Below are 19,962 nucleotides of genomic sequence, written 5' to 3'. Positions count from 1 at the left end.
TTTTCTGCTAGGTACTGAAGTTTATTGAAAACTGTGGCAAAGTAGGATTGCAAAGAAAAGTAAAGCAGCTAAATCAGTGTATACTTTCTAGCATTCTGGCCTCCCTGTTGTCTCCCTGTTGAAGGTTCCCCTATCAGGAAGCTCATACCCCCTTAGTGGATCTAGGGTTCTTGGGCTTTTCCTGATGGCACAGTCTTTGCGTTCCACACCCAGTGCTGCAATCAAGTAGTCTTTGACTTTTGGAGCGTCACATCATACGTTGATGCCAGCGGGATGCCTGACTGGCTCAGTTGGTGGAGCATCTGACTCTTGATCTTGGGGTTGTGAGTTTGAGCCCCATGTTGGGTGTGGAGATTACTTAAAAAACATAAATCTTATTTTTTTAAAAGATTTTATTTATTAGAGTGTGCAAGCACAAGTGGGGAGGGGCAGAGGGAGAAGGAGAGAGGATCTCAGGTGACTCTCCGCTGAGCAGGGAGCCCGACTTGGGACTTGGGGCTCGATTCGAGGACCCTGGGATCATGACCTGAGCTGAAGGCAGACGCTTAACCGACTGAGCCACCCAAGGTACCCCTAAAAAACATAAATCTTAAAAAGCTGCCCAAGTCGGGACGTCTGGGTGGCTCAGTCGGTTAAGCGGCTGCCTTCGGCTCAGGTCATGATCCCAGAGTCCTGGGATCGAGTCCCACATCGGGCTCCTTGCTCGGCGGGGAGCCTGCTTCTCCCTCTGCCTGCCTCTCCCCCTGCTTGTGTTCTGTCTCTCTCTCTGACAAATAAATAAAATCTTTAAAAAAAAAAAAGCTGTCCAAGTCTTAACAGAGGCACCTGTGCTTCTGGGTTATAAATATGTATATAATTCAGACATAGAAGTATACATTATAATTTTTAAGTGAATTTGATCCCAAGAGTTTTGTATCTTGCTTTTTACCTAACAAATCATGAATATTTTCCACATCATTAATACTCTTTAAAAACATTTAATAGCTACATTGTTTATTTAGGTATTTTCCTGTTGAGTGTTTAGGTGGTTTCCAATTTTTGGTTCTATTTCTATGTAATGAACGTTTCTGTTTTGGAATCTGTTGGGTTACATGAGGCAGAGGAGGCAGACATAGGACCCAGTGGCGCAGAGGAGACCCTCACTTGAGTCTTGGAGCACCAGTGTAGCCGACCTCCGTGTGCTGTCTGCTCCCTTCTCTCAATGCCATTCTGGGTAGATGAGGTGCTCTGCACCAAATGTGGGAACTAATGGCATAATAGATTACCTTTTGGTTCTGTTCTTGTGTCTTACCTGAAAAGGAGTGTTTTGAAACTGGTGAGGCAGATGGAAACTGAATTTGTTCAGGCGGGAATGTCTTGACTGGAGCTTTGATTTTGGTTGTGATCTCATGAGGGTGAGCGCAGTCTCTGTAGAACGTGTGCAGGGGGCGGCCCTCTCTATAGTTTGCCCCAGAACGTCAGCTTGAGAACGGAAGACTGGCTCTTACTCATCTCTGGCCCCATATTCAGCCCTGCCTTGCTCCTACTAGGCCCCTTGAAATTGTTCAGGGATGTGTTTGTGAAATTAGGTAAGAAGAAAACCAAGACAAATGAGGCGCAGCACCGGCTCACGCAGTTGGCATATGGTCTAATACTACTCCTGACATTCGGGACCCAGCGCTGCACACGGTGCGGGAGAACCCAGATGCGGTGTGCCAGCTTTATCCCAACGGCCACATTCCTCCCTGGCGTCACATAATAGCCCTTCCCCCAAACCCCAGGTTCTGATCAGAGCAGCTGCTGTCCATGAAGGCCAAGGGGAGGGAGGAGGCCACTGCTGGTGCAGTTGCCCAAAGTGTCCAGTTCTTTCTCTCTCTCTGGCTGACTTTGCCTTCTCTCAGCCTGGTCTGCTGGTGCGATAGATTGCCTCCCTTCTGGGTCCAGCGGTGAGCAGTTCCGTCCCTCTTAGCAGAAGTGCAAGAGGTTGAAAGTATTCTGAGGGCCTAATGTCTTCCAAGGGAGTGGGAAAGGAGGCTGTCCTGAGGTTAGAAGTCAGTCTGTGGACACCATTCGTTTCACCTGTGTTTTTACTTTGACATGAGGAGGAAGTTGCTGGGACAGATTCTGCAAAGACACCTGGGGTCATTTCTGACTCCCATCTCAGTAAGCCGGTGGTGGGGACCTGCTGTCTGGGTGATGTGACTCAGGGAGCCTGATTTTGGAGCAGTAAACTGCAGCTTCTATGCCTTAAGTTCTAAGCCTGCTTCTTTTCCGGCTCCCTCCTCAGGAGTCTCAGACTCCTCTGCCCCTGCTCCTTAGGAGGCTTTTCTCCCCCTGATACCCTAATATCTCCCGCTTTAAAACCCTAGCTTCTTTTTGTCGCAGCCCTCAAACTGCCTCATTTCTCTGCTGGGTAATGACAGCATGTTCTGGGAATCCTTTACTTCTCGCACACCCCTCTCATAGGGTTCCTTGTGCTTGCTTCTCTGCCAGGCCACCCTGTGGCATGTGGGTTGGATGGCACTCCCATGTGAGACCCTTCTAAAGGAGACAGTGCCTTGCAGTGGGTTAGAACTACTAACCGTGGTAGGCCCTGGAATCAGACAGGTCTGGGTTGCATTAACATTCCGGGCCTGACTTTAAAGCTGAGTCCTCCCCACTTTGCAGCCTCTAGGGAGAGGGCAAACACATTTCCTGATACCTTTGGATGTGAGAAAAGGCCTGGGGCCTTGAGGGCTAACTTGAATGCCCTGGGCTTTGCTGGGGCTAAGATGACCTGGCCCATATTGCACCTACCTGCCCTTCTAGGAAGACAGACCTGGGGAGAAGTGGAGGGGAAAGAGGAGTGGGATGAGGTCAAGCTGGGATGACCTTGGTCTGAGCTCTTTATGTTTAAATCAGTCTCCTACCTTGTAAAATTGGCAGTTGAGTAGCTCACAGGTTTGTCAGGAAAAGAAAATGGATTTATGTTGGAGGAAGGACTTTGTGTAGAGAGAGGAGTTTCCAACACGTCACTCACCAGGGAAGAGCCAGCTCAGGGTTTGGGACCACCAAGGAATGAGAGCTTGAAAGTATCACTCAGGAGCTCCCTACAGTCCTGGTGATGAGGGAGCAGAAGGCTAGCTGAAGACAAAGCATAAGCTGACAGCCTGCAACCTTCCCCCACCCCCCACTCCTGGGTGGGACATGTGTGACATTCTTCCAGGAAGCTCCCAACTATCTTAATGTTAATACCTTGCTAGAGGGACAAACAACCTTACCTTGACAATGGCAAGGCCTCTGGTTATCTTGTAGGTCCTCTTTAGCATATGAACCTTTTTTTTTTTTGATGCAAGTATATATTATAGAATGTTACCATAATCAGGTTAGTTATCACCTCCATCACCTCATGTAGTTTTATTGTGTGTGTGTGTGTGTGTATGTTGAGAACTTTTAAAGATTTACTCTCTTAGGGACTTTCAAGTATACAATACAGTATTATTAACTATAGTCAACATTTTATCCATTAGATCCCCAGAACTTATTCATCTTATAACTGGAAATTCGTACCTTTGGCCAACAGCTCCGCCTCCAGCCCCAGCCCCTGGTAACCCCCAATGTATTCTGTCTATGGGTTTGACTTTTTTAGATTCCCCATATAAGTGAGCTTGTACAGGATTTGTCTTTCTGTCTGATCTAGTTCGCTTAGCATAATGCCCCCATGGTCTATCCATGTTATCACAAAAGGCAGGGGTTCCTTCTCTCTTTTTCCCTCTTCATTTTGTGGTTAAACAGTACTCCACTGTGTGTGTATGTGTGTGTGTGTGTTTACCATATTTTCTTTATCCATTCATCCACTGATGGACACGTAGGTTGTTTCTATGTCTTGGCCACTGTGAAAAACACTGCAGTGAATCTGGGGTGCAAATATCTCCTCGAGACCGTGATCTCATTTCTTTCAGATACATACCTGCAGCAGAGCTACTAGATCACATGGTGGCTCTTTAAATCTTTTCAGGAGCCTCCACAATGTTCCCCACAGTGGCCGCACCACTCTACATCCCTACATCCCTCCTTGCTCTGTCCACCTAAGCTAACTGCTTTCACAGTATTGTGTATAGGACTAATTACACCACACCATATAAAATATTAAAAATATTTAATTCCTTGTTTGTTTCCCTCATTACACTGAGTAACTTGAAGGAAGAAAATATCTATTATGTTTCCAATAAAGTTTGGCATATACTAGGTTCTTAATAAATGAAAGTTCTTTTGAGGGCGCCTGGGTGGCTCAGTCAGTTAAGCGTCTGCCTTCGGCTCAGGTCCTGATCTCAGGGTCCTGGGATTGAGCCCCACATCAGGGCTCCTTTGCTCAGCAGGGAGTTTGCTGCTCCCTCTGCCCCTCCCCCTGCTCGTGTGCTTTCTCTCTCTCGAAAAAAAAATAATAATCTTAAAAAAAAAGTTCTTTTTGAAATCTCCCTTTTCCCTACCTCCCTCAATCCCATAGTATATAATCAGCCCCACCTCTCACAACCCCGGTGCAGCAGCTCTTTCTGCCCACAGGTCCTGTCCCAGTGCTTTAATAAAACCACCTTTTTGCACCAAAGACATCTCAAGAATTTTTTCTTGGTCGCTGGCTCCGGACCTCACCCCACCGAACCTCACCTATATTCCAAAATCATATCACCGGGACTGCCTTCCCAGCTCCCTTGAGGCATGCAGCTTATCAGCAAGGTTTACCCCAAATCATCCAGGCATGTTTGGTCTGCTAGGTGACATATGGGGCTTGCTTGGGACCTCCCAACCCCATTCCCAGTTCCCTATTCTCATCCTTTCCCTGTAACAAGGCCAAAGGGTCCTTCCCACCCTGCCCTGGCTATTCCTAAGAAATTTTGCCTAGAGGCAGTGGGACCCAGGACCCCAGAGAGCTCAGGCATGCGAAGTGGAACAAGGACTGAGGTAGGGCGTGGGTGCCAGGGTACGCTCTCAGGTGTCCACATTCTGCCATTACCAGAGCGTTGTGTTAAAAGCAAAACACCTGAGTTCCTCTTGGTCGGACCCTGTGCTGTCTCCCAGGGATGACAGTAGGTCAAGACAGGTACGGTCTCTGTCCCCATGGTGCCCATTGTCAGGCAGAGAAGAAATGAATTAAGAAATCACAGTGAAGTGTTAAGGCTAAAAACTGGATTTCACTTTTGTTTCTTCATGGTAAAGGTAATTTAGACTTATTACAATAGCAGCGGACACTTAGGCTTCTGATGAGCCAGGCACTCACCGTTCTGTGTGTGCACACCAGCCCAATAAGGTAGTTACTATTATTATCCCCATTTCACAGATAAGGAAACAGAAGCCTACAGAGTTAATGGACTTGCCTGAGGTCATATAGCTGATAAAAGAGAGCTGGGATTTGAGTTCAGGTAAGATCTGACTCCAGACACCCTGTTCTTATCCTAATTGCTTGTTGTTAGAGAAAAAGAGCTACAGAAAAGAAGAAGTATCGGGCGCCTGGGTGGCTCAGTTGGTTAAGCGACTGCTTTAGGCTCAGGTCATGATCCTGGAGTCCCGGGATCGAGTCCCGCATCAGGCTCCCTGCTCAGCGGGGAGTCTGCTTCTCCCTCTGACCCTCCCCCCTCTCATGCTCTCTCTCTCATTCTCTCTCTCAAATAAATAAATAAAAAATCTTAAAAAAAAAAAAAAAGTTTGGGCGCCTGGGTGGCTCAGTCGGTTAAGCGACTGCCTTCGGCTCAGGTCATGATCCCAGGGTCCTGGGATCGAGTCCCGCGTCGGGCTCCCCCTGCTCTGCGGGGAGCCTGCTTCTCCCTCTGCCTCTACCTGCCACTCACCCTGCTTGTGCTCTCTCTCTCTGTCAAATAAATAAATAAAATCTTAAAAAAAAAAAAAAAAAAGACTTTCTTAAAAAAAAAAAAAAAGCAAAAAGAAAAGAGGAAGTATCCAAAGTTTCTAGCCCCTTAGGCCCTAACCATTTAGGTGTATTCTCTTTTCATTTAAAGTTGCTTTTATTATGAATATAACATAATACACTATAGGAAAATGCATCAAGCAAATGTACAGCTTAATAAATCATTACAAAGCAAATGCTTGTGTAGCTAATTGCCCAGATAGAAACATAGAACTTTGCCAGCCCCCAAGCTCCCCTTTCTCATCACTATCCTCTTCCTCTCTCCATAGGGAGCTATTATTTTGATCTTTGTGGCAATTACTACCTTGCTTTTCTTTTTAGATTTATCCCCTAAGTACATATGCCTAAACACTGTGATTTAGGCAGTTTTGGACTTTTATATAAATTGAATCCTACAGTATGCATTGTATATATTCTTTTGTGACTGATTGCTTTCATTCTACATTATGATGGTGAGATTCGACATGTTCATTTGTTTTCATTGCTCTATGGGATTCTATTGTAAAAGTATACCGTAATATACTTTTCTGGTCTACTCTCGATGGATACTGGAGTAATTTCCAGTTGCAGACTATTATGGATGACACTGTTTGCAACATTCTTTTTTTTTTTTTAATATTTCATTTATTTATTTGACAGAGAAAGAGATAGTGAGAGCAGGAACACAAGCAGGGGGAGTGGGAGAGGGAGAAGCAGGCTTCCTGCTGAGCAGGGAGCCCAATGTGGGGCTCGATCCCAGGACCTTGGGATCATGACCTGAGCCGAAGGCAGACGCTTAACCACTGAGCCACCCAGGCGCCCCTGTTTGCGACATTCTTTTTTTTTTTTTTTTTTAAGATTTTATTTATTTATTTGACAGAGAGAGACACAGTGAAAGAGGCAACACAAGCAGGAGGAGTGGGAGAGGGAGAAGCAGGCTTCCCGCTGAGCAGGGAGCCAGATGCGGGGCTCGATCCCAGGACACTAGGATCATGACCTGAGCCGAAGGCAGATGCTTAACGACTGAGCCACCCAGGGGCCCCTGCAACATTCTTATACATATATATGTCCTTCGTTACTTGTAAGAGTGTTTGCATTTCTGATGGTATATACCTGGGAGTTGACTTGCTAGATGCACATGTTCAACTTGAATTTTCTCAAGTGATTGAACCAATTTACGTTCCTTCTAGCAGCGTGCGAGACTTTCTGTTGCTCTAAATCCTTGCTAGCCCTTGGCGTTGTTAGTGTCCTTAATGTTAACTATTCTGGTGGATCCGTAGTGGTATCTCATTGTGGTTTGACTGCAGTTCTCTGATGATTAGTCTTTTTTTTTTAAGATTATATTTATTTGAGGGAGAGAGAGAGACAGAGAAAAGAGTGGGGAGGGGAGGGGCAGAGGGAGAGGGAGAAGCCGACTCCCCGCTGAGCAGGGAGCCCGATGTGGGGCCCAATCCCAGGACCCCAAGGTCATGACCTGAGGCAAAGGCAGACGCTTGACCGACTGAGTCACCCAGGTGCCCCTGATGACTAGTCTTATTAATTATTTTTTCCCTTTGTTTATTGGAATGTTCTGTTTTGTGAAGGACTTATTCAAGTCTCTTGCTTATTTTTCTATTGGATTATTTGTCTTTTTCTTACTGTTTTGTGGGTGTTCTCTATTCTGGATATGAGCCCTTAGTTGGTTACTCAAATCCATTTTTTTACTCTATGTCTGGCTTGTCTTGGCACTCTATTAAGAGTGTCTTTTGATGAACAGAAGTTCTCAAAGTTTTTTGAGGAAATTATAGCTGTTTTATTTGTATACTTTACATGCATAAATTCACAGATTTTAAATGTTCAGTTTAATCAGTTTTGGCAGTTGTATATATATGTGTAACTGCCACCCCAGATAACATAAACAATATTTCCATCACCCCAGAGAGTTCCCTAGTACCTCTTTCCAGACCCCTCTTTACCCATCTTCCAGAAGTAACCACTTTCTGATTTCTATCACTGAAGATTAGTTCTGCTTGTTCTAGAATTTCATATAGATGGAATGAAAAGTATGCATTCTCTCGTGTCTGACTTCTTTTGGTCAACATAAAGTTTTTGTTTTTTTGTTTTTAGGTTCACTGAAGTTATTGCCTTATCAGCAGTTCATTACTTTTTTCTTTTTTTGAGAGAGCAAGCAGGGGAAAGGGCAGAGCGAGAGGGAGAGAGAGAATCTTTTTTTTTTTTATTCTTATGTTAATCCCCATACATTACATCATTAGTTTTAGATGAAGTGTTCCATGATTCATTGTTTGTGCATAACACCCAGTGCTCCATGCAGAATGTGCCCTCCTCAATACCCATCACCAGGCTAACCCATCCTCCCACCCCCCTCCCCTCTAGAACCCTCAGTTTGTTTTTCAGAGTCCATCATCTCTCATGGTTCGTCTACCCCTCCGATTTCCCCCGCTTCATTCTTCCCCTCCCGCTACCTTCTTCTTCTTTTTTTTTTTTTTTTTTTCTTAACATATATTGCATTATTTGTTTCAGAGGTACAGATCTGAGATTCAACAGTCTTGCACAATTCACAGCGCTTACCAGAGCACATACCCTCCCCAGTGTCTATCACCCAGACACCCCATCCCTCCCACCCCACCCCCCACTCCAGCAACCCTCAGTTTGTTTCCTGAGATTAAGAATTCCTCATATCAGTGAGATCATATGATACATGTCTTTCTCTGTTTGACTTATTTCACTCAACATAATACCCTCCAGTTCCATCCACGTTGCAAATGGCAAGATCTCATTCCTTTTGATGGCTGCATAATATTCCATTGTATATATATATATATATATATATATATATATATATATATATATATATACCACATCTTCTTTATCCATTCATCTGTCGATGTACATCTCAGCTCTTTCCACAGTTTGGCTATTGTGGACATTGCTGCTATAAACATCGGGGTGCACGTACCCCTTCGGATCCCTACTTTTGTATCTTTGGGGTAAATACCCAGTAGTGCAATTGCTGGATCATAGGGTAGCTCTATTTTCAACTTTTTGAGGAACCTCCATACAGTTTTCCAGAGTGGCTGCACCAGCTTGCATTCCCACCAACAGTGTAGGAGGGGAGAGAGAGAATCTTAAGCAGGCTCCATGCCCAGTGTGCCAACTCGCGGCTCAGTCTCATGACCCTGAGATCATGACCTGAGCTGAAGTTGAGTCAGACGCTTAGCCGACTGAGCCACCCAGGTGTCCAGGCAGTTCATTACTTTTTATTGCTGAGTAGTATTTACTGAGTGAATAGATCACAATTTGTTTATTCATTCTCCTAACGATGGACATTTGTATTGTTTCTCGATATATACACATAAATCTCTCTCTGCATTGAATATACATTATACAGATATTAAATATATTAATGATGTATTTTAATGACTTAATGATATTTAATAATTAATATATTAAATATATAGTGTAGATACATATGTTAAGCTTTAAATTTTGAGATAATTGTAGATTAATATGCAATTGTAAGAAATAATATAGAGATCCCATGTCTCCTTTGCCCGAAACATTTTGCAAAGCTGTAGTACAAAGTTACAACCACGATATGACCTCTATGGTGTCAAAATACAGAGTATTTCTATCACCGCAAGGACTCCACTTATTGCCCTTTTGTAGGCATGTCTATTTCTCTCGCACTCTGAAACTCTCCTTAATCCCTGGCAACCACTCATCTGTTCTCCATTTCTATTATTTTATCCTTTCAAGAGTGTTGTATAAATGGAATCACATAGTATATAACCTTTTGGGATTGTTTTTTTCACTCAGTATCATCGTCTGGAGATTTACTCAGGTCCTTCCTCCCTCCTCTCCCTCCCTTCCTCCCTCCCTTCCTTTCTTTCTTTCTTTCTTTCATTCAAAGATTTTATTTATTTATTTGACAGAGAGAGACACAGTGAGAGAGTGAACACAAGCAGGGGGAGTGAGAGAGGGAGAAGCAGGCTTCCTGCTAAGCAAGGAGCCCAATGTGGGGCTCGATCCCAGGACTCTGGGACCATGACCTGAGCTGAAGGCAGACGCTTAACAACTGAGCCCCCCAGGCGCCCCAAGCTTTCATTCTTTTTGATGGCTGAATAATATTCCATAATGTGGTGTGTGTGTGTGTGTGTGTGTGTGTGTGTGTATCTATATCTATATCTATATCTATATACACACCACATCTTCTTTATCCATCCATCTATTGATGGACATATGGACTCTTTCCATATTTTGGCCATTGTGGACATTGCTGCTATAAACATTGGGGTGCAGGTGCCCCTTTGAATCACTATGTTTGTTTCCTTTAGATAAATACCTAGTAGTGTAATTGCTGGGTCATAGGGTAGTTCTATTTTTATCTTTCTGTGGAACCTCCATACTGTTCTCCAGAGTGGCTGCACCAGTTTGCATTCCCACCCAACAGTGTAGGAGGGTTCCCCTTTCTCTGCATTCTCACCAACATCTGTTGTTTCCTGACTTGTTGATTTTAGCCATTCTAACTGGTGTGAGATGGTATCTCACTGTGGTTTTGATTTGTATTTCCCTGATGCCAATGCCAGCTGATGTTGAGCATTTTTTCATGTGTCTGTTAGCCATTTGGATGTCTTCTTTGGAGAAATGTCTGTTCATGTCTTCTGTCCATTTCTTGACTTTTTTTTTTTTGTCACCCAGGTTCTTTCAAGCATCAAGAGTTCTTTGTTTTTTATTGCTGAATGGTATTCCATGGTATGGATGTACCACACACTGTTTAACCATCCACCTGGTTCAAGGATGTCTGGGTTGTTTCTGGTTTTTGACTATTATGAGTAAAGCTGCTATAAACATTTGTGTGCAGATTTTTGTGTGAATATAAGTTTTCATTTCTGTGGAATAAATGCCCAGGACCGCATTTGCTGCATTATATGGTACTTGCATATTTAGTTTTTTAAGAAAGTGCAAAAATGTTTTCCAGAGTGACTGTCCTATTTTACATTCTTACCAGCAACATGAGTGACCCAGTTTCTCTGCATCCTCACCAACGTTTGTTATTGTCACTGTTTTTTACTTTACCCATTCTGATAGGTGTGATATCTTATTATGGTTTTAATTAGAATTTCCTTAATAGATAATGATGTTGAACATCTTTTCATGTACTTGTCATTTGTATACCTTTCTTGGTGAAATGATGTCTTTTGCCCATGTTATAATTGGATTATTTACTTTTTGCTGTTTTTTTATTCTGTTGCTTTTTAAAAAACTTTTTATTATGGTAAAATATAAAATTTATCATTTTAACCATTTTAAGTCTACAATTCAGTGGCATTAATTACATTGACACTGTTGTGCAACCATCACCACTAATTGTTTCCAAAACTTTTTCATCATCCCAATGGAAACTCTGCAGTCATTAAGCAATAACTGCTCTTGCCCATCCCCCCACCCTGCCCGCCACCGCCGGTAACCTCTAATCTGCTTTATGTCTCCATGAATTTGCCTACTCTAGGTATTTCACACAAATGGAATCATGCAGTATTTGTTCTTTTTTGTCTGGCTTATTTCACTTAGCATTATGTATTCCTGTTGTAGCATGTATCAGAACTTCATTCCTTTTTATGGATGAGTAATACTCTGTTTTATGTGTATACCACATTTTGTTTATCCACTCATTTGTTGGTGGACACTTAGCTTGATTCCACCTTACAGCTCTTTTGAATATTGCTGCAATTAACATTGGCATACAAATATCTCTTCGAGTCCTTGCTTTCAGTTCTTTCGGGTATAGACCTAGGAGTGAAACTGCTGTGTCATGTGGTAATGTTCTATTTAGCTTTTTGAGGAACTGCCGAACTACCACAGAAGTTGTACCATTTGTACATTTCCACTGCCAGTGTGTGAGGGTTCCAACTCCCCATCTTTGTGAACCCTCGTTATTTTCACTTATTTATTCATTTGTTTATATCCTAATAGACGTGAAGTGGTATCTTATTGTGGTTGCCATTTGCATTTCCATAATGACTAAGAATGTCGAGTATCTTTTTTTTTTTTTAAAGATTTTATTTATTTATTTGAGAGAGAGAATGAGAGAGAGAGAGAGAGCACATGAGAGGGGGGAGGGTCAGAGGGAGAAGCAGACTCCCTGCTGAGCAGGTAGCCCGATGTGGGACTCGATCCTGGGACTCCAGGATCATGACCTGAGCTGAAGGCAGTCGCTTAACCAACTGAGCCACGCAGGCGCCCTCGAATATCTTTTCATGTGCTCATTGGCCATTTGTATATTTCCAGAGACGTGTCTATTCAAATTCTTTGTCCATTTATTTTTAAGATTTTATTTTATTTATGTGACAGAGAGAGAGAACATGAGAGAGGGAACACAAGCAGGGGGAGTGGGAGAGGGAGAAGCAGGCTTCCCGCAGAACAGGGAGCCCAATGTGGGGCTCGATCCCAGGACCCTGGGATCATGACCTGAGCCGAAGGCAGATGCTTAACAACTGAGCCACCCAGGCGCCCCCTTTGTCCATTTTTTGATAAGGTTTTTTGTCTTTTTGTTGTTGAGTTTTAGGAATTCTTTATATATTTTGGATCTTAATTCCTTATCGGATATATGATTTGCAAATATTTTCTCCCATTTTGTAGATTTTCACTTTCATTATCTGTCCCTTGATGCACAGTTTTTAATTTTGATAAGGTTCAATTTATCTGTTTTTTTTCTTGCTTTTGCTTTTTTAAAAAAATTATTTATTGGGGCGCCTGGGTGGCTCAGTCGTTAAGCTCTGCCTTCAGCTCCGGTCGTGATCCCAGAGTCCTGGGATCGAGTCCCGCATGGGGCTCCCTGCTCAGCGGGGAGTCTGCTTCTCCCTCTCCCCCTTCTTGTGTTCCCTCTCTCGCTGTGTCTCTCTCTGTCAAATAAATAAATAAAAATCTTTTAAAAAAATTATTTATTTATTTGAGAGAAAGAGAGAGAGCACAATTCACGGGGGCAGGGGGTGGACAGAGGGCGAGGAGAAACAGAATCCCTGTTGAGTGTGAAACCAAATGTGTGGCTCAATCCCAGGACCCTGAGATCATGACCTGAGCTGAAGGCAGATGCTTAACCGACTGAGGCACCCAGGAAACCCTTTAAAAATTTATTTTATGATGAAGGATAATTAGAAGGCAGGCAGGCAGGGACAAGGCCCCCCTCCCCCTGCAAGAGGAAACCACCCTTAAAAGGATTTACACCACCCTGGAAGGAGCCCTCCACCCTTTCCCATATGATAGATAGATGACAAACCTAATTGGATGACAGGTGCAGGGAGGGTTAATCAGATTAAATCAGCCCACCAACAAGCCCATAAAAAGCCCTAGACTTATAAACTCCAGTGGCAACCCCTGTGGGTCCCCTCCCTCCTTGGGAGCTTTGTACTATCACTTTGCTATCGCTCAATAAATTTTGCTTTGCTGTCCACCACTCTGTCTGGTCTACCTCTTCATTCTTTGAAGTGGCATGACCAAGAACCATGGGCACCGCTGGAGAAGAAAAATCCTGCAACATTTTAAATTCCAGTATAGTTAACATACAGTGTAATATTAGTTTCAGGTGTACAATATAGTGATTCATCACTTTCATACATCACAAATGCTCGACAAATGCACTATTTAATCCCCATCACCTATTTCACATCCCCCTCCCCTGGTAACCATCTGTTTGTTCTCCATATTTAAGAGTCAGTCTCTTGGTTTCTCTCTCTCTCCTTTTCCTTTGCTTGCTTTTTTCACTTAAATTCCACACATGAGTGAAATCATATGCTGTTGTTTTTCTCTGATTGACTTATTTCGCTTAGCATTATATTCTCTGCTCCATCCATGTCATTGCAAATGGCAAGCTCTCATTCTTTTTTATGGCTGAATAATATTTCATTGTGTATATATACCACACCTTTTTTATTCATCTATCAGTGAATACTTGGGCACTTCCAAAATTTGGCTGTTGTCAATAATGATGCTATAAACACTGGGGTGCATGTATCCCTTTGAATTATGTTTTTGTATTTTATTTTAATTCCAGTATAGTTAATATACAGTGTTATATTAGTTTCAGTTGTACAGTATAGTGATTCCACAATTCCATACATCACCCAGGGCTCATCACGACAAGTGCACTCCTTAATCCCCATCACTTGTTTCATCCATCCCCCCCATCTACTTTCCCTCTGGTGACCATCAGTTTGCTCTCTCTAGTTAGAGTCTGTTTCTTGTCTTGTCTTCTCTCTCTCTCTCTCTTTTTCCCCCTTTTGCTTGTTTGTTGAAATCATATGGTGTTTATCTTCCTTTGACTAATTTCGCTTACCTTTATACTCTCTAGCTCCATCCATGTCATTGCAAATGGCAAGATTTCATTCTTTTTTAAGACTGAATAATATTCCAGTGTATATATATACCACATCTTCTTTATCCATTCATCAATCGATGGACACAGGCTGTTAGAATGATTTGGCTATTGTAAATAATGCTGCTATAAACATCGGGGTGCATTTATCCCTTTATATTAGTGTTTTTTGTATTTTTTGGGTAAATACCCCATAATGTGATTACTGAATCATAGGGTAGCTTTATTTTTCACTTTTTTGAGGGACCTCCATACTGTTTTCCAGAGTGGCTGCACCAGTTTGCATTCCCATCAACAGTGTGAGAGTGTTCTTTTTTCTCCACATCCTCGCCAACACCTGTTGTTTCTTCTGTTTTTGATTTCAGCCATTCTGACAGGTGTGAGGTCATATCTCAGTGTACTTTCTTGTTGTTGTTTGTTTAAATAGTAACTTTTGGTGTTATCTTTTGTTTTATTTATTTATTTTTAAAGTAAACTGTACCTGCAACGTGGGGCTTGAATTCAGATCAAGAGTTGCATGCTCTGCCAACTGAACCAGCCAGGCACCCCCTTTTGTAGTTTTGATTTGCATTCCCCTGATGATGAGTGATGTTGAGCATCTTTTCACCTGTCTTGGCCATCTGGATGTCTTCTTTGGAGCAATGTCTGTTCATGTCTTCTGCCCATTTTTTAAATTGAATTCTTTGTTTTTTGGGTTTTGAGTTTATAAGTTCTTTATATATTTTGGATACTAACCCTTTACTGGATATATCACTTGCAAATATCTTCTCCCATTCCATAGGTTGCTTTTTAGTTTTGCGGATTTTTTCCTTTGCTGTGCAGAAGCTTTTTATTTTGATGTAGTCCCACTAGTTTAGTTTTGCTTTTATTTCCCTTGCCTCCGGAGACATATCTAGAAAAATATTGCTAGAGCTGGTGTCAGAGAAACTACTGCCTGTGCTCTCTTCTAGGATTTTATGGTTTGAGGTCTCACATTTAGGTCTTTAATCCATCTTGAATTTATTTTTGTGTATGGTGAAAGAAAATGGTCCAGTTTCATTCTTTTGCATGCTGCCGTCCAGTTTTCCCAGCACATTTGTGTGAGAGTCTTTTTTCCATTTGATATTCTTTCCTATTTTCTAGAAGATTAATTGACCATATGTGAGCTTATTTCTGGGTTTTATATTCTGCTCTGTTGATCCATGTGTCTGTTTTTGTGCCACTACGGCACTGTTTTGATCACTACCGCTTTGTAATATAACTTGAAGTCTGGAATTGTGATGCCGCCAGCTTTGCTTTTCTTTTTCAGAATTGCTTTGCTATTCAGGGTCTTTTGTGGTTCCATGTAAATGTTGGATATTTTTGTTCCAGTTCTGTGAAAATGCTGTTGGTATTTTGATAGGGATTGCGTCAAATGAGTAGATTGCTCTAGGTATATAGACATTTTCTTTTTTTTTTTTTTATTTATTTATCTCAGAGAGAATGGGAGACAGAGAGCATGAGAGGGGGAGGGTCAGAGGGAGAAGCAGACTCCCTGCTGAGCAGGGAGCCCGATGGGGGACTCAGTCCCGGGACTCCAGGATCATGACCTGAGCCGAAGTCAGTCGCTCAACCAACTGAGCCACCCAGGCGCCCCGGTATATAGACATTTTCACAATATTTGTTCTTCCAATCCATGAGCATGGAATGTCTTTCCATTTCTTTGTGTTGTCTTCAATTTTTTTTATTAGTGTTTTATAGTTTTCAGAGTTCATGTCTTTCACCTCTTTGGTTAGTTTTATTCCTAGGTATCTTATTATTTTTGGTGTAGTTGTAAATGGGATTGTTTTCCTAATTTCCCTTTTTGCTGCTTCAGTATTATTATTATTTTTTAAGATTTTTAATTTATTTATCTGAGAGAGAGAATGGGAGACAGAGAGCATGAGAGGGAGGAGGGTCAGAGGGAGGAGCAGACTCCCTGCTGAGCAGGGAGTCCGATGCGGGACTCGATCCCGGGACTCCAGGATCATGACCTGAGCCGAAGGCAGTTGCTTAACCAACTGAGCCACCCAGGCGCCCCATTTTGCTGCTTCATTATTAATGTATAGAAATGCAATAGATTTCCACACATTGACTTTATATCCTGTGACTTTCCTGAATTCATTTATCAGTTCTAGTATTTTTTTGGTGGAATCTTTAGGGTTTTCTAAATATAGTATCATGTCATCTGCAAATAGTGACAGTTTTACTTCTTCCTTACTAATTTAGATGCCTTTTATTTCTTTTTGTTGTCTGAATGCTGAGGCTAGGAATTCCAGTACTATGTTGAATAAAAGTGGTGAGAGAGAACATCCCTGTTGTGTCCCTGACCTTAGGGGAAAAGCTCTCAGTTTTTCTCCATTGAGGATGATGTTGGCTGTGGATTTTTCATCTATGGCCTTTATTATGTTGAGGTATGTTTTCTCTAAACCTACATTATTGAGGGTTTTTTATCATGAATGGATGTCGTATTTTGTCAAATGCTTTTTCTGCATTCACTGACATGATCATATGGTTTTTACCTTTTCTCTTATTGATGTGCTCTATAATGTTGATTAATTTGCTAATATTAAACCACACTTGCATCCCCGGAATAAATCCCACTTGATTGTAGTGAATTATTTTTTTTTATGTATTGTTGGATTCTGTTTGCTAGTATTTTGTTGAGGATTTTTGCATCAATATTCATCAGAGATATTGGCCTCTAGTTCTCCTTTTTTGTGGTATTTTTAATTGGTTTTTGTATCAGGGTGATACCTCATAGAATGAATTTGGAAGTTTTTCTTCTTCTTCTTCTATTTTTTGGAATACTTTGAGTAGAATAGGTACTAACTCTTCTTTAAATGTTTGGTAGAATTCACCTGTGAATTCTTGTTCTGGACTTTTGTTTGTTGGGAGTTTTTTAGCTGGTAATCAAATCAGTCTGTTCAAATTTTCTATTTCTTCCTACTTCAGTTTTAGCAGGTTATATATTTCTAGGAATTTATCCATTTCTTCTATGTTGTTTAATTTGTTGGAATATAGTTTTTCATAATATTCTCTTATTATTGTTTGTATTTCTTTTTTTTTTTTTTGCTGCTCAGATTTTTTTTTTTTTTTTTAAATTTCATTTATTTATTTGAGTGAGAGAGAATGAGAGATAGCACGAGAGGGAAGAGGGTCAGAGGGAGAAGCAGACTCCCCGCCGAGCAGGGAGCCCGATGCGGGACTCGATCCAGGGACTCCAGGATCATGACCTGAGCCGAAGGCAGTCGCTTAACCAACTGAGCCACCCAGGCGCCCATATTGTTTGTATTTCTGTGGTGTTGGTTGTTAATTCTCCTCTTTCATTGGTGATTTTGTTTGAGTTCTCTTGATGTAGGAAATGTTGGGGTTCAGAGCCGATGGCCAAGAAAGAATTCTTGAGACATCTTTGGTGCAAAAAAGGTGGTTTTATTAGAGCACAGGGATGGGACCCATGGGCAAAAAGAGCTGCACTGGGGTTGTGAGAGGTGACTGATCATATACTTTCTAGCTGGGAGGGGGTTAGGGATAGCATAAGTCTCTAAGGAATTTTGGAAGCAAGGTTTCCAGGACCTTGAGGGACTAGCTATTGTTAGGAAAAGGACATGTATTACGGTCTACTAAAACATTAGTCATGAGACCCTTCAGATGTATATCAGTGGGCCATATGCTTGGGGGATGATGATTGCCAATATGTATCTTGGAGGGTAGACATAAAGGAAGTTTCCAAAGGGATTTTTTTTTTTTAAGATTTTATTTATTTATTTGACAGAGAGAGACATAGTGAGAGAGGGAACACAAGCAGGGGGGAGTGCGAGAGGGAGAAGCAGGCTTCCAGCGGCGCAGGGAGCCTGATATGGGGCTCAATCCTAGGACCCTGGGATCATGACCTGAGCCGAAGGCAGATGCTTAATGACTGAGCCACCCAGGCACCCCAGGAAGTTTCCAAAGGGATTTTTATGTTAAAGAAGACTTACAGGATCCTGGGGGGTGGGTGGGTGGGATAATGATAAGCTAAGATTGCCTTTTGCCCTTAGCAAAGTGTCAACATGGAGGTAGTTGTGTTCCTAGAGGAATGTCACTGCCTGTTTCAAGGACTTGTCAATGGGCTGTAGGTACTAAGGAAATTTAATTTTTTTCTTTTGCCTTTGTTTCCCACATCATTCCCCCCTGAACAGTTTTGACCCTTAAGTCTTTAAGGTTACTGAGGGTGGAAGATCTCATCTTCTGTAATTTCTTCCTGCTGAATAGGGATGTAGAGATGTCCCTACGTATGGGTGAACATTGGTCAGTTGGGAGCTTATATATAGGAGTTATGAGAGGCAGAGGCAGGTGAATCCAAGGGAGACCACATGTATGGATCTTCCCAAGTGGAAAGGATCATCTGTTGGCTTGAAGTTATGTCAGTGAAGGAGTCTTGGTATCAGGTGGAGAGACATGGGAGAAAACAGAAAAACATGATTAGAATTACAAAAGAAAAAGAAGCCCAAATAAGAGTCCTTTGATAGTTGACAAAAATCCTCCTCCAGTCCAGTAGTTTAACCAATTATTAAAGGAAAGAGAAGGGTCTTCTAAAGTTCCAATTTGAGTATTCATGTCAATTAGAAACCTAGAAATATTTTGTGGTAACCTGGAACATATACACAGCATTGTTTTTATGATAGCACAAGTTCCACCTTGTGCAGAAGTTAGGACATCTAATGCCATTCTAATTTTATAACTGCTTTATGCATCTGTGTTACTTCAGTATTTAGTAGAGAAACGCTATTTTGAGGGTCATTTAGGGCTTTGACCGTGTACTTATTAAGAGCTTCCATGTGCCAAACAACATCCTCCAGTCCCAAAGAGGGAACAGAGATGGATGCTAGATGTTCATAGCAATGAAACACAGAATGTGTCCACCACTGTTTTAAATTAGGAAGGTTGGCTCGGCTTGTAATGGTTTTAATAATGCGTCTGTGTATCTGTGTACCTAGAGTACAGCAGCCTATCCAGCCTGGGGGAAGCCATGGCCACAAGTTAGAGCTGCATAGCTATTGGGTCCCATTCGGAGTCAGTCATCTAATTTTGGGCCTCTTTGAACTGCAGTCAGGATAATCAAGCGCTGTTCAGTTCTGGAGGGCCACCTTTCGAATTTGTGGGTGACTATGAGTTGGGTCTGGTTAAAGGTGGCTGTTGTATGCTTGGCTAAAGCCTCTATTTTCAATTTTACATCAATAGAGGTAGTTCCTAGGACAAATATGATTAAAGAATAAAACCATCAAGAAGCCTTCTTTGTTTGAGGTCTAGCCTTAATAATATCCTAGTTATGAAGAATCACTGGCAAGTGGGAGAAGACTTGTCTCAAGAGATAAGGGCAGGGGGGTCGGGGGATGGGTTAGCCCGGTGATGGGTATTAAAGAGGCATGTATTGAATGGAGCACTGGGTGTTATATGCAAACAATGAATCATGGAATACTACATCAAAAACTAATGATGTAATGTATGGTGATTAACATAATAATAAAGAGATAATGGCATCCCCAAATGCATCATCTATCCAATCATAGGGAGAGTGGGGCCATCCATTATCTCCTCAAGTCCATAGTTAACCCCATGGAGTGGGGTACACTCCAGCTTTTAAGGAGTAATTTTGTCTTCCCAGTCACACAGAATTGGTTAAGGTGATAGCTGAGTTAAATAATTGTTGGGGAATCAATCCCATTTTCCAGTTTTTCAAATAATCATATGCCCA

This window comes from Neomonachus schauinslandi, chromosome 7 (genome assembly GCF_002201575.2).
Source record: "Neomonachus schauinslandi chromosome 7, ASM220157v2, whole genome shotgun sequence".
NCBI classification, from domain to species: Eukaryota; Metazoa; Chordata; class Mammalia; order Carnivora; family Phocidae; genus Neomonachus; species Neomonachus schauinslandi.
This window is presented reverse-complemented; position numbering follows the sequence as displayed.